Source organism: Coregonus clupeaformis, chromosome 18, assembly GCF_020615455.1.
Source record: "Coregonus clupeaformis isolate EN_2021a chromosome 18, ASM2061545v1, whole genome shotgun sequence".
NCBI lineage: Eukaryota > Metazoa > Chordata > Actinopteri > Salmoniformes > Salmonidae > Coregonus > Coregonus clupeaformis.
The window spans coordinates 2,857,504-2,869,499 of NC_059209.1; positions in this window are offsets into that span (position 1 = coordinate 2,857,504).

Genomic DNA, 11,996 nt, shown 5'->3' on the forward strand with positions numbered 1-11,996 from the left:
CTGATATTTTTTTATAACCCAACCCTGATCTTTACTTCTCCACAACTTTGTCCCTGACCTGTTTGGAGAGCTCCTTGGTCTTCATGGTGCCGCTTTCTTGGTGGTGCCCCTTGCTTAGTGGTGTTGCAGACTCTGGGGCCTTTCAAAACATGTGTATATACAGTGGGGAGAACAAGTATTTGATACACTGCCGATTTTGCAGGTTTTCCTACTTACAAAGCATGTAGAGGTCTGTAATTTTTATCATAGGTATACTTCAACTGTGAGAGACGGAATCTAAAACAAAAATCCAGAAAATCACATTGTATGATTTTTAAGTAATTTATTTGCATTTTATTGCATGACATAAGTATTTGATCACCTACCAACCAGTAAGAATTCCGGCTCTCACGGACCTGTTCGTTTTTCTTTAAGAAGCCCTCCTGTTCTCCACTCATTGCCTTTATTATCTGCACCTGTTTGAACTCGTTACCTGTATAAAAGACACCTGTCCACACACTCAATCAAACAGACTCCAGCCTCTCCACAATGGCCAAGACCAGAGAGCTGTGTAAGGACATCAGGGATAAAATTGAAGACCTGCACAAGGCTGGGATGGGCTACAGGACAATAGGCAAGCAGCTTGGTGAGAAGGCAACAACTGTTGGCGCAATTATTAGAAAATGGAAGAAGTTCAAGATGACGGTCAATCACCCTAGGTCTGGGGCTCCATGCAAGATCTCACCTCGTGGGGCATCAATGATCATGAGGAAGGTGAGGGATCAGCCCAGAACTACACGGCAGGACCTGGTCAATGACCTGAAGAGAGCTGGGACCACAGTCTCAAAGAAAACCATTAGTAACACACTACGCTGTCATGGATTAAAATCCTGCAGCGCACGCAAGGTCCCCCTGCTCAAGCCAGCGCATGTCCAGGCCCGTCTGAAGTTTGCCAATGACCATCTGGATGATCCAGAGGAGGAATGGGAGAAGGTCATGTGGTCTGATGAGACTAAAATAGAGCTTTTTGGTCTAAATTCCACTCGCCGTGTTTGGAGGAAGAAGAAGGATGAGTACAACCCCAAGAACACCATCCCAACCGTGAAACATGGAGGTGGAAACATCATTCTTTGGGGATGCTTTTCTGCAAAGGGGACAGGACAACTGCACCGTATTGAGGGGAGGATGGATGGGGCCATGTATCGCGAGTAAGAGCATTGAAGATGGGTCGTGGCTGGGTCTTCCAGCATGACAACGACCCGAAACACACAGCCAGGGCAATTAAGGAGTGGCTCCGTAAGAAGCATCTCAAGGTCCTGGAGTGGCCTAGCCAGTCTCCAGACCTGAACCCAATAGAAAATCTTTGGAGGGAGCTGAAAGTCTGTATTGCCCAGCGACAGCCCCGAAACCTGAAGGATCTGGAGAAGGTCTGTATGGAGGAGTGGGCCAAAATCCCTGCTGCAGTGTGTGCAAACCTGGTCAGGAAACGTATGATCTCTGTAATTGCAAACAAAGGTTTCTGTACCAAATATTAAGTTCTGCTTTTCTGATGTATCAAATACTTATGTCATGCAATAAAATGCAAATTAATTACTTAAAAATCATGCAATGTGATTTTCTGGATTTTTGTTTTAGATTCCGTCTCTCACAGTTGAAGTGTACCTATGATAAAAATTACAGACCTCTACATGCTTTGTAAGTAGGAAAACCTGCAAAATCGGCAGTGTATCAAATACTTGTTCTCCCCACTGTATACTGAAATCATGTGACAGATCATGTGACACTTAGATTGCACACAGGTGGACTTTATTTAACTAACTATGTGACTTCTGAAGGTAATTAGTTGCACCAGATCTATTTAGGGGCTTCATAGCAAAGGCGGTGAATACATATGCACGCACCACTTTTCCGTTATTTATTTTTGATAATTTTTTGAAACAAGTAATTTTTTTTATTTCACTTCACCAATTTTGACTATTTTATTTATGTCCATTACATGAAATCCAAATAAAAATCCATTTAAATTACATGTTGTAATGCAACAAAAAAGTATTTGATCCCCTTCTGATTTTTTACGTTTGCCCACTGACAAAGAAATGATCAGTCTATAATTTTAATGGTAGGTTTATTTGAACAGTAAGAGACAGAATAACAACAACAAAAAATAAAATAAAAACGAATGTAAAAAATGTTATAAATTGATTTGCATTTTAATGAGGGAAATAACTATTTGACCCCCTCTCAATCAGAAAGATTTCTGGCTCCCAGGTGTCTTTTATACAGGTAATGAGCTGAGATTAGGAGCACACTCTTAAAGGGAGTGCTCCTAATCTCATCTTGTTACTTGTATAAAAGACACCTGTCCACAGAAGCAATCAATCAATCAGATTCCAAACTCTCCACCATGGCCAAGACCAAAGAGCTCTCCAAGGATGTCAGGGACAAGATTGTAGACCTACACAAGGCTGGAATGGGCTACAAGACCATCGCCAAGCAGCTTGGTGAGAAGGTGACAACAGTTGGTGCGATTATTCGCAAATGGAAGAAACACAAAAGAACTGTCAGTCTCCCTCTGCCTGGGGCTCCATGCAAGATCTCACCTCGTGGAGTTGCAATGATCATGAGAACGGTGAGGAATCAGCCCAGAACTACACGGGAGGATCTTGTCAATGATCTCAAGGCAGCTGTGACCATAGTCACCAAGAAAACAATTGCTAACACACTACGCCGTGAAGGACGGAAATCCTGCAGCGCCCACAAGGTCCCCCTGCTCAAGAAAGCACATATACATGCCCGTCTGAAGTTTGCCAATTAACATCTGAATGATTCAGAGGAAAACTGGGTGAAAGTGTTGTGGTCAGATGAGACCAAAATTGAGCTCTTTGGTATCAACTCAACTCGCCGTGTTTGGAGGAGGAATGCTGCCTATGACACCAAGAACACCATCCCCACCATCAAACATGGAGGTGGAAACATTGTGCTTTGGGGGTGTTTTTCTGCTAAGGGGACAGGACAACTTCACCGCATCAAAGGGACGATGGACGGGGCCATGTACCGTCAAATCTTGGGTGAGAACCTCCTTCCCTCAGCCAGGGCATTGAAAATGGGTCGTGGATGGGTATTCCAGCATGACAATGATCCAAAACACACGGCCAAGTCAACAAAGGAGTGGCTCAAGAAGAGCACATTAAGGTCCTGGAGTGGCCTAGCCAGTCTCCAGACCTTAATCCCATAGAAAATCTGTGGAGGGAGTTGATGGTTCGAGTTGCCAAACGTCAGCCTCGAAACCTTAATGACTTGGAGAAGATCTGCAAAGAGGAGTGGGACAAAATACCTCCTGAGATGTGTGCAAACCTGGTGGCCAACTACAAGAAACGTCTGACCTCTGTGATTGCCAACAAGGGTTTTTCCACCAAGTACTAAGTCATGTTTTGCAGAGGGGTCAAATACTTATTTCCCTCATTAAAATGCAAATCAATTTATAACAATTTTGACATGCGTTTTTCTGGATTTTGTTGTTGTTATTCTGTCTCTCACTGTTCAAATAAACCTACCATTAAAATTATAGACTGATCATGTCTTTGTCAGTGGGCAAACGTACAAAATCAGCAGGGGATCAAATACTTTTTTCCATCACTGTAAATTAAGTCAGGAAGAACCTTATCTAGTCTAAGAGCTATGAGTTTTGCAAGAATCTTATATGAAGTGTTCAATAAAGATATTTGTCTATACGACCCACAAAGCAGAGGATCTTTCCCAGGTTTGAACAAAACTGTGATCAGTGCTTGTTCAAGGGGGGGAGTACTGTCACGGATTCTGCCGAGACTGCCCTTACTTCTGGCTCAAGCAGGCTTCGGCGTTTGTCGTCACCGGAGTACTAGCTGCTGCCGATCTATGTTTTATGTTTCTATGTTCATCTGGTTGTTGTCTAGTGTTGCTCACCTGTTTCCCATTATGGTATTATGTCCTTCCCTATTTAACCTGTTCGCTCCCACTGTGTGTTGTGCGTGTTTGTTACTTGTTACGAGTGTCGTTTGTGAGCGGGTTGCTCCTCCCTGTGTTGGAGGCTTTGCTTGTTTCTTTACTATTCAGTAAAGTAGATTTTCATTTCATTCTGTGTCCTGCGCTTGACTCTGGCCTACCACATTCCACAGACATTCATGACAGAAACACGCACCACTATGGAGTCAGCAGGAACAGCCGGATTTACCGAGACGATGGATGAACGAGTCCAACGGCAAGAGATGATGATTCAGACTCTCGGCGTCACCATGGAACGAGTGTTCCAGACGATGGAACGATGGGAGAGAGGTGGTATCCCATCACCATCTCCAACCAATCAACCACCTATAACACTGGTCACCACTCCGCCACCTGGGTCCAGTGGGATTCGGCTCTCGCTCCCGGGGTCATATGACGGTACACCTGCCAGGTGCCAGGGATTTTTCCTCAAGGTAGAGCTCTACCTGGCCACCATTCACCCGGTGCCCTCGGGATACGAGAGTGTGTCCGCTTTCATCTCCTGTCCATCGGGGAAGGTGCATGAATGGGCCAACGTTGAGTGGGGAGGAATAGACTCGAGAACTGTCCGCTACGAGGATTTCACACGCCATTTCCAGGCGGTATTTCGATCATCCACCAGAGGGGAGAGCAGCGGGTGAACGTTGGTTCCACCTACGACAGGAGATGAGGAGCGCGCAGGAGTTTGCGCTGGAGTTTAGAACTTTAGCAGCCAGCACGGGATGGAATGAGAGGGCCCTGATCTACCATTATCGTTGCAGCTTAAGGGAGGACGTCCGTCGGGAGCTGGCCTGCAGGGACACCGATCTCAACCTGGACCAACTGGTGGACATGTCCATCAGGTTGGATAACCTGTTGGCAGCCGGCGGACGTTCTGATCGGGGGCCGTCCATTCCATCCCCCAGCACCTCCGAGCCTACCCCCATGGAGCTCGGAAGTGCTGTGGTTAGGGAGACGGGGAGAGGGACCGTCCCCTGCACCAACTGTGGCCGCAGAGGACACACTGCTGGTCGGTGCTCGGGGGGGTCCTCAGGAGGTCGAGGCAGCAGGCAGGGCACTGGTTGACCGTCTCAGGTGAGTAGGCACCTGACTCCCCCAGAGTCCTCTGTTGCTAATCTGTGTATTGATATTGTTTTTCCAGAGTTTTCCCAGCATAAGGCTCTAGTAGATTCAGGCACGGCTGGGAATTTTATTGATCGCCAGTATGCTCGTAGTTTAGGGATCCCTACTGTGTCTGTTGATAAACCTTTCCCTGTGCATGCATCAGATAGTCGCCCGTTAGGGTCAGGTATAATCAGGGAGGTCACCACCCCACTTCTGATGAGGACGCAGGGGGGTCATGAGGAGAGGATTAGCCTCTATCTGATTGATTCTCCTGCGTATCCTGTGGTGTTGGGACTTCCCTGGTTAACCATTCATGACCCCACGATTTCATGGCAACAGAGGGCTCTCAAGGGATGGTCCGGTCAGTGTTCAGGGAGGTGTGTAGGGGTTTCCTTGGGGGCAACTACGGTAGAAAGTCCAAACCAAGTTTCCACTATGCACATTCCTGCCGAGTATGCCGATTTGGCTATCGCCTTCAGTAAAAAGAGGGCGACTAGATTACCACCCGATCGTCCGGGGGATTGCGCGATAAATCTCCAGGTAGGAGCAGCACTTCCCCGGATTCACGTGTATGCTTTGTCTCAGGAGGAGAGGGCGGCTATGGAGACATATGTCACCGAATCTCTGAGACAGGGATACATTCGGCTTCACCTGTCTCCTCTAGTTAATTTTTTGTGAAGAAGAAAGATGGTGGGTTTCGCCTGTGCATTGATTACCGTGGCTTAAATCAGATTACCATCTAGTACAGCTATCCATTACCCCTGATAGCTAGTATGTCGGAATCATTGCACGGGGCACACTTCATCACAAAATTGGATCTCAGGAGCGCGTACAACCTAGTGCGTATCCGGGAGGGAGATGAGTGGAAGACGGCCTTTAGTACCACCTCTGGGCATCATGAGTATCTTGTCATGCCATACGGGTTAATGAATGCTCCATCAGTTTTGCAATCATTTGTGGATGAGATTTTCAGGGACCTGCACGGACAAGGGGTAGTGGTGTATATTGATGACATCCTTATATACTCCACTACAAGGGTAGAGCATGTGTCCCTGGTGCGTAAAGTGCTTGGAAGACTGTTGGAGCATGACCTGTATGCTAAGGCAGAGAAATGCCTGTTCTTTCAGGAGTCCATTTCCTTCCTAGGGTACCACATGTCCGCGTCTGGGGTGAGGATGGAGAGTGACCGCATTTCGGTCGTGCGTAATTGGACTCCAACCACGGTGAAGGAGGTGCAGCGATTATTGGGGTTTGCCAACTACTACCGGAGGTTTATCCGGGGCTTTGTTCAGGTAGCGGCTCCCATTACCTCGTTGTTGAAGGGGGGACCGGTGCGTCTGCGGTGGTCAGCTGAGGCGGACAGGGCTTTTGGTCACCTGAAGGACCTGTTTACCTCGGCTCCAGTGCTGGCTCATCCAGATCCCTCCTTGGCCTTCACGGTTGAGGTGGATGCGTCCAAGGCTGGGATAGGCGCTGTACTTTCTCAGTGCTCGGGCACGCCACCCAAGCTCCGCCCCTGTGCTTTCTTTTCGAAGAAACAAACCCACTCCACCCCAGTGTCCAGAGGGTCGTATGTACGTACCGCTGGAGGTCCGCGATCGTTTGATCTATTGGGCTCACACGTCATCCTGGTATCGGTCGAACAGTGAACTGTCTTAGTGGGTAGTAGCTGGTCCACTCCAGGAATCTGAGATACGGGAGGTTCCTCCGCCCCCACTAGACATCGAGGGGGCACCGGCGTACTCGGTCCGTTCCATCCTGGATTTGAGGCGTCGGATGTGGGACCTGCAGTATCTCGTGGAGTGGGAGGGGTACGGTCCGGAGGAGCGGTGCTGGGTTCCTAGGAGGGATATCCTCGATCCCTCCTTGTTGAGAGAATTTCATCGTAATCATCTGACTCGCCCCGCACCGCGTCCCCCTGGCCGTCCCCGAGGCTGGGGGGGTGTACAGGCTTTCGGCGTTCGTCGTCACCGGGGTACTAGCTGCTGCCGATCTATGTTTTATGTTTCTATGTTCATCTGTTTGTTGTCTAGTGTTGCACACCTGTTTCCCATTATGGTATTATGTCCTTCCCTATTTAACCTGTTCGCTCCCACTGTGTGTTGTGCGTGTTTGTTACTTGTTACGAGTGTCGTTTGTGAGCGGGTTGCTCCTCCCTGGGTTGGAGGCTTTGCTTGTTTCTTTACTATTCAGTAAAGTAGATTTTCATTTCATTCTGTGTCCTGCGCTTGACTCTGGCCTACCGCATTCCACAGACATTCATGACACTGGGAGCTTTTCTGTCTCTATGGCATAATTAAACATATTGCAAAGAGGCTCAATTAGTTTGGGTAAAAAGGATCTATAGAATTCAATAGGGAATCCGTCTAACCCTGGTGATTTTCCCCCAGCAATGTTGAAAATGGATTCCCTAATTTCCTCAGATGTAATCTCTTTCTCCAACTACTCTCTATCCTCATCAGTTAAAGCTTGTAAATTGAGTTCGTTCAAAAACTCATGCATTGTGTCAGGGGCATCCCCTTCAGACTTGTACAATGTTTCATACTCCTCCCTAAAGACTAGATTAATTTCCTCAGGACCCTGAACAACTGTGTTACTGAGCAGTTTAATAGAGCTAATAACTCTACTAGCTTCCTCTCTCCTTATCTGCCAAGCAAGCAACTTTCCTGCTTTATCCCCATGTTCATAGTAGTTATGTTTTGTTCTCCAAAGTGCTTTTTCTGCCTTGTGGGTTGTCAGGGTGTTATAATCCAATCGCGTTTAGTCTAATTTTTGTAGAGTTGAGTCGTCAAATGTTATACTATGTTCATTTTCCAGATCTCAAATGTCTTTCTCCAACAAATCTATTTGAGCCTTGTACATCTCACGAGCACCTGAACTAAACAAAATGATTTACCCCCTCAGATATGCAAGGAGAGCTTCCCATAAAATTAGGGGGGGAGGCAGAGTTGTTATTGGTGCTAAAAAATATGTCGATATGAGTGTTCAGAAAAGTTACAAATGTGGGATTATTTACTAAGTATGTGCCAAACCTCTACCTCTTAAGGGTGGTTGTGTTTTACTGACTGGAAATGAAGCCAGCAGGGCAGAATGATCTGATATACATCTTGGTAAATACTTACACCTAGTAGTATTAGTATAAATTAGTATAAATTAGTATTCTTTAACCTTTTGGTTGCGAAATGTCCATATGTCTACAAGTCCAAAATCTTTCATTTCTACTTTTAACATTTTAGCTGCCTGTGTGAGGTTGATACTGTTAGAGGAAGATGTATCACTGGAAGGGTCCAGTACCAAGTTAAAATCCCCTGCCATTATTATCTCTGATGAGGGGCACGTTAACTTCAAAAGGATGTCTTGGTAAAATGTATGATCATCATGGTTAGGCCCATACACATTCACAATGGTAATGGCTCAGTGTTAATGAAACCTTGAATGATCACAAACCTACCCCCTTTGTCTTTAATCTGAGATTGTGGCTGAAAGGGGCAATGCTTATTAATGAGAATGGCCATCCCTCTTGGCCATTCTCATTTGAATTTTTTTTTCAATCAAAGCGACAAACATTGGCAACAATGAAGACCGGACTATTTAGCCCCACTTGAGCATGTAAAAAAAAAAAAATTGTTCATGGTCACCAACAGCGTCTACCCGCACACCCAAATGTCAACCAATCGGCATTCCCCAAGGCGCCCTGAAACCTGTGCCGCGCGGCAACAAAAGCAATGACCACAAACGCACCCAAGCAGCACAGGAAAAAAGACATCAAGCTATGATGAATGAATGAAAACATAAACAAGCCATCAAACTAAATAGTACCTCAAATTCCCTGAAGTAATATAAACAACATAATTAGGCTTGAAACCCAGTCTAAAGCCACATAACTATTTAACCAAACCTGACTGGACCTCTATGCGTAAAATACAAGTATACAGAAAAAATTTAACTACCTGGTATAGTGTGGCTGTAGCTATAGTCACACCCTTGTAAACGTAGCTATGATGCAACGTTACCGCGCCTGTCATTACCGCGCTAGCCAGCCAGCCGTGCCAGCCAGTCGATCCTATGAGTCATTTCGTTGTATCCTCATGTTCTAACAGTTCACTATCCACTGGATCCAAGTTCAAAAGACAGTTCCTCATGATGTAGTAGGCGTGAACAAGTCAGGGAGTTCTTTCCTCATGTTTGTTTCAGCCGTTTTCACAGAGTACTTGAGCTCTCCCTTACTTGGACAGCAGAGAGGATGCGAACAGTGTCCTGGTACCGTAGAAATGTAATGACAAATGCCTTGGGTGCAACCTGGCCAGGCAGCAGCCTCCGTAGTGTGCGATGGGCCCTCTCGATATCCAGTGGGTGCGCGGAAGGGGGTAGATCAAGAATTTTGGGAATCCATTCCTGTAGAAAGGAGATGGCGTCTCTTCACTCCACGGCCTCAAGGAAACCTTGAAATCTCAAATTCGAGCGCTTTTGGACATTTTTGTAAGAATCAAATTTCTCCTTGAGTTTAGAGATGGCGTCTTCCAACTTCTTGTACTTTTGATCCACATCCTCGCGGATGTCCAGGATGGCAGGCTGGTGGTCAACATGGTCTTTTTGTAACTTTGTCACTTGTCCCTTTGTGACTTTCTGGTCTTCATGGAGTTTATCGACCAGCACATCAATTTTGATGAGGTGTTCAGAAAGTGTCTCTTGGATTATTGTTATACCCTTGTCCATCTCCATTCTGAACCATGCTTGTACTTCTTCCGAGGTAGCATCCACTGAGGCCGAAGAAGGGCTGTCAGTGGGGGGCACTTTTCCATGCCTCATCTGACGCTTTGCAAGATTGGGCATCTTTTGTTTCGGCGATAGAAAATATGTTTTAGCTTCCAACTCACTATTAACGAACAGGTAAACCGTGTCAAAATGTCTTAAACATTTTCAAATGTTCGAGGACACTACGCAGACGCGTCTTGTTAGAGCTTCGCCATTGCTGGAAGTCCAACTTTCCAAATATTAAGCAAATTACTTATCTTTACAACAGGAGGATAGCCTGCCTGGCTGGCATGAAAATGAACCAGGGGAAAGGCGTCCTCAATTTGCTATTTAAGTTAATAGATTACATGTATTTTTTCCCCCTGCCCCTGTTTCGAGACAGGTGCATGATAATGGTCCATTCTAAATCAAAACTAATTTCACACATAAATGATTTAGTATATGTAAAGATAAGATTAAATAAAGAATAGTCTGATAGGTGACAATATTAGCCTATCACTTGTGAATTATATATTATCACTTGTAATGATGCCCAGCGTAAGGCAAGAAACATTGCCTTTCTTTTGCGACTTTTCGAATCACAGTTGCACACCTCATGTGGCCTAGCCCATAGGCCTATATGCTTTGATAAGGTTTGTATCACAACTAAAGTGGGCATATAAATCCCATTAATCCGCTTTACAAGGGGTGTAGAGCTTAACTGGCATACATAAGCAGCGCGTGAGTTTCAAGTTTGGGGAAGATCATTTTCAACATAAAAATAAAAGCATTACAGTTGAAGTCGGAAGTTTACATACACCTTAGCCAAATACATTTAAACTCAGTTTTTCACAATTCCTGACATGTAATCCTAGTAAAAATTCCCTGTCTTAGGTCAGTTAGGATCACCATTTTTTATTTAAGAATGTGAAATGTCAGAATAATAGTAGAGAGAATTATTTATTTCAGCTTTTATTTATTTCATTACATTCCCAGTGGGTCAGAAGTTTACATACACTCAATTAGTATTTGGTAGCATTGCCTTTAAATTGTTTAATTTGGGTCAAACATTTTGAGTAGCCTTCCACAAGCTTCCCACAATAAGTTGGGTGAATTTTGGCCATTCCTCCTGACAGTGCTGGTGTAACTGAGTCAGGTTTGTAGGCCTCCTTGCTTGCACACGCCTTTTCAGTTCTGCCCACACATTTTCTATAGGATTGAGGTCAGGGCTTTCTGATGGCCACTCCAATACCTTGACTTTGTTGTCCTTAAGCCATTTTACCACAACTTTGGAAGTATGCTTGGGGTCATTGTCCATTTCTAAGACCCATTTGCGACTAAGCTTTAACTTCCTGACTGATGTCTTGAGATGTTGCTTCAATATATCCACATAATTTTCCTTCCTCATGATGCCATCTATTTTGTGAAGTGCAACAGTCCCTCCTGCAGCAAAGCACCCCCACAGCATGATGCTGCCACCCCCATGCTTCACGGTTGGGATGGTGTTTTCGGCTTGCAAGCGACCCCCTTTTTCCTCCAAACATAACGATGGTCATTATGGCCAAACAGTTCTGTTTTTGTTTCATCAGACCAGAGGACATTTCTCCAAAAAGTACGATCTTTGTCCCCATGTGCAGTTGTAAACCGTAATCTGGATTTTTATGGAGATTTTGGAGCAGTAGCTTCTTCCTTGCTGAGCGGCCTTTCAGGTTGTCGATACAGGACTCGTTTTATTGTGGATATAGATACTTTTGTACCTGTTTCCTCCAGCCTCTTTAAAAGGTCCTTTGCTGTTGTTCTGGGATTGATTTGCACTTTTCGCACCAAAGTACGTTCATCTCTAGGAGACAGAACGCGTCTCCTTCCTGAGCGGTATGACGGCTGCGTGGTCCCATGGTTTTATACTTGCATACTATTGTTTGTACAGATGAACGTGGTACCTTCAGGCGTTTGGAAATTGCTCTCAAGGATGAACCAGACTTGTGGAGGTCTTTTGATTTTCCCATGATGTCAAGCAAAGAGGCACTGAGTTTGAAGGTAGGCCTTGAAATTAATCCACAGGTACACCTCCAATTGACTCAAATGATGTCAATTAGTCTATCAGAAGCTTCTAAAGCCATGACATCATTTTCTGGAATGTTCAAAGCTGTTTAAAGGCA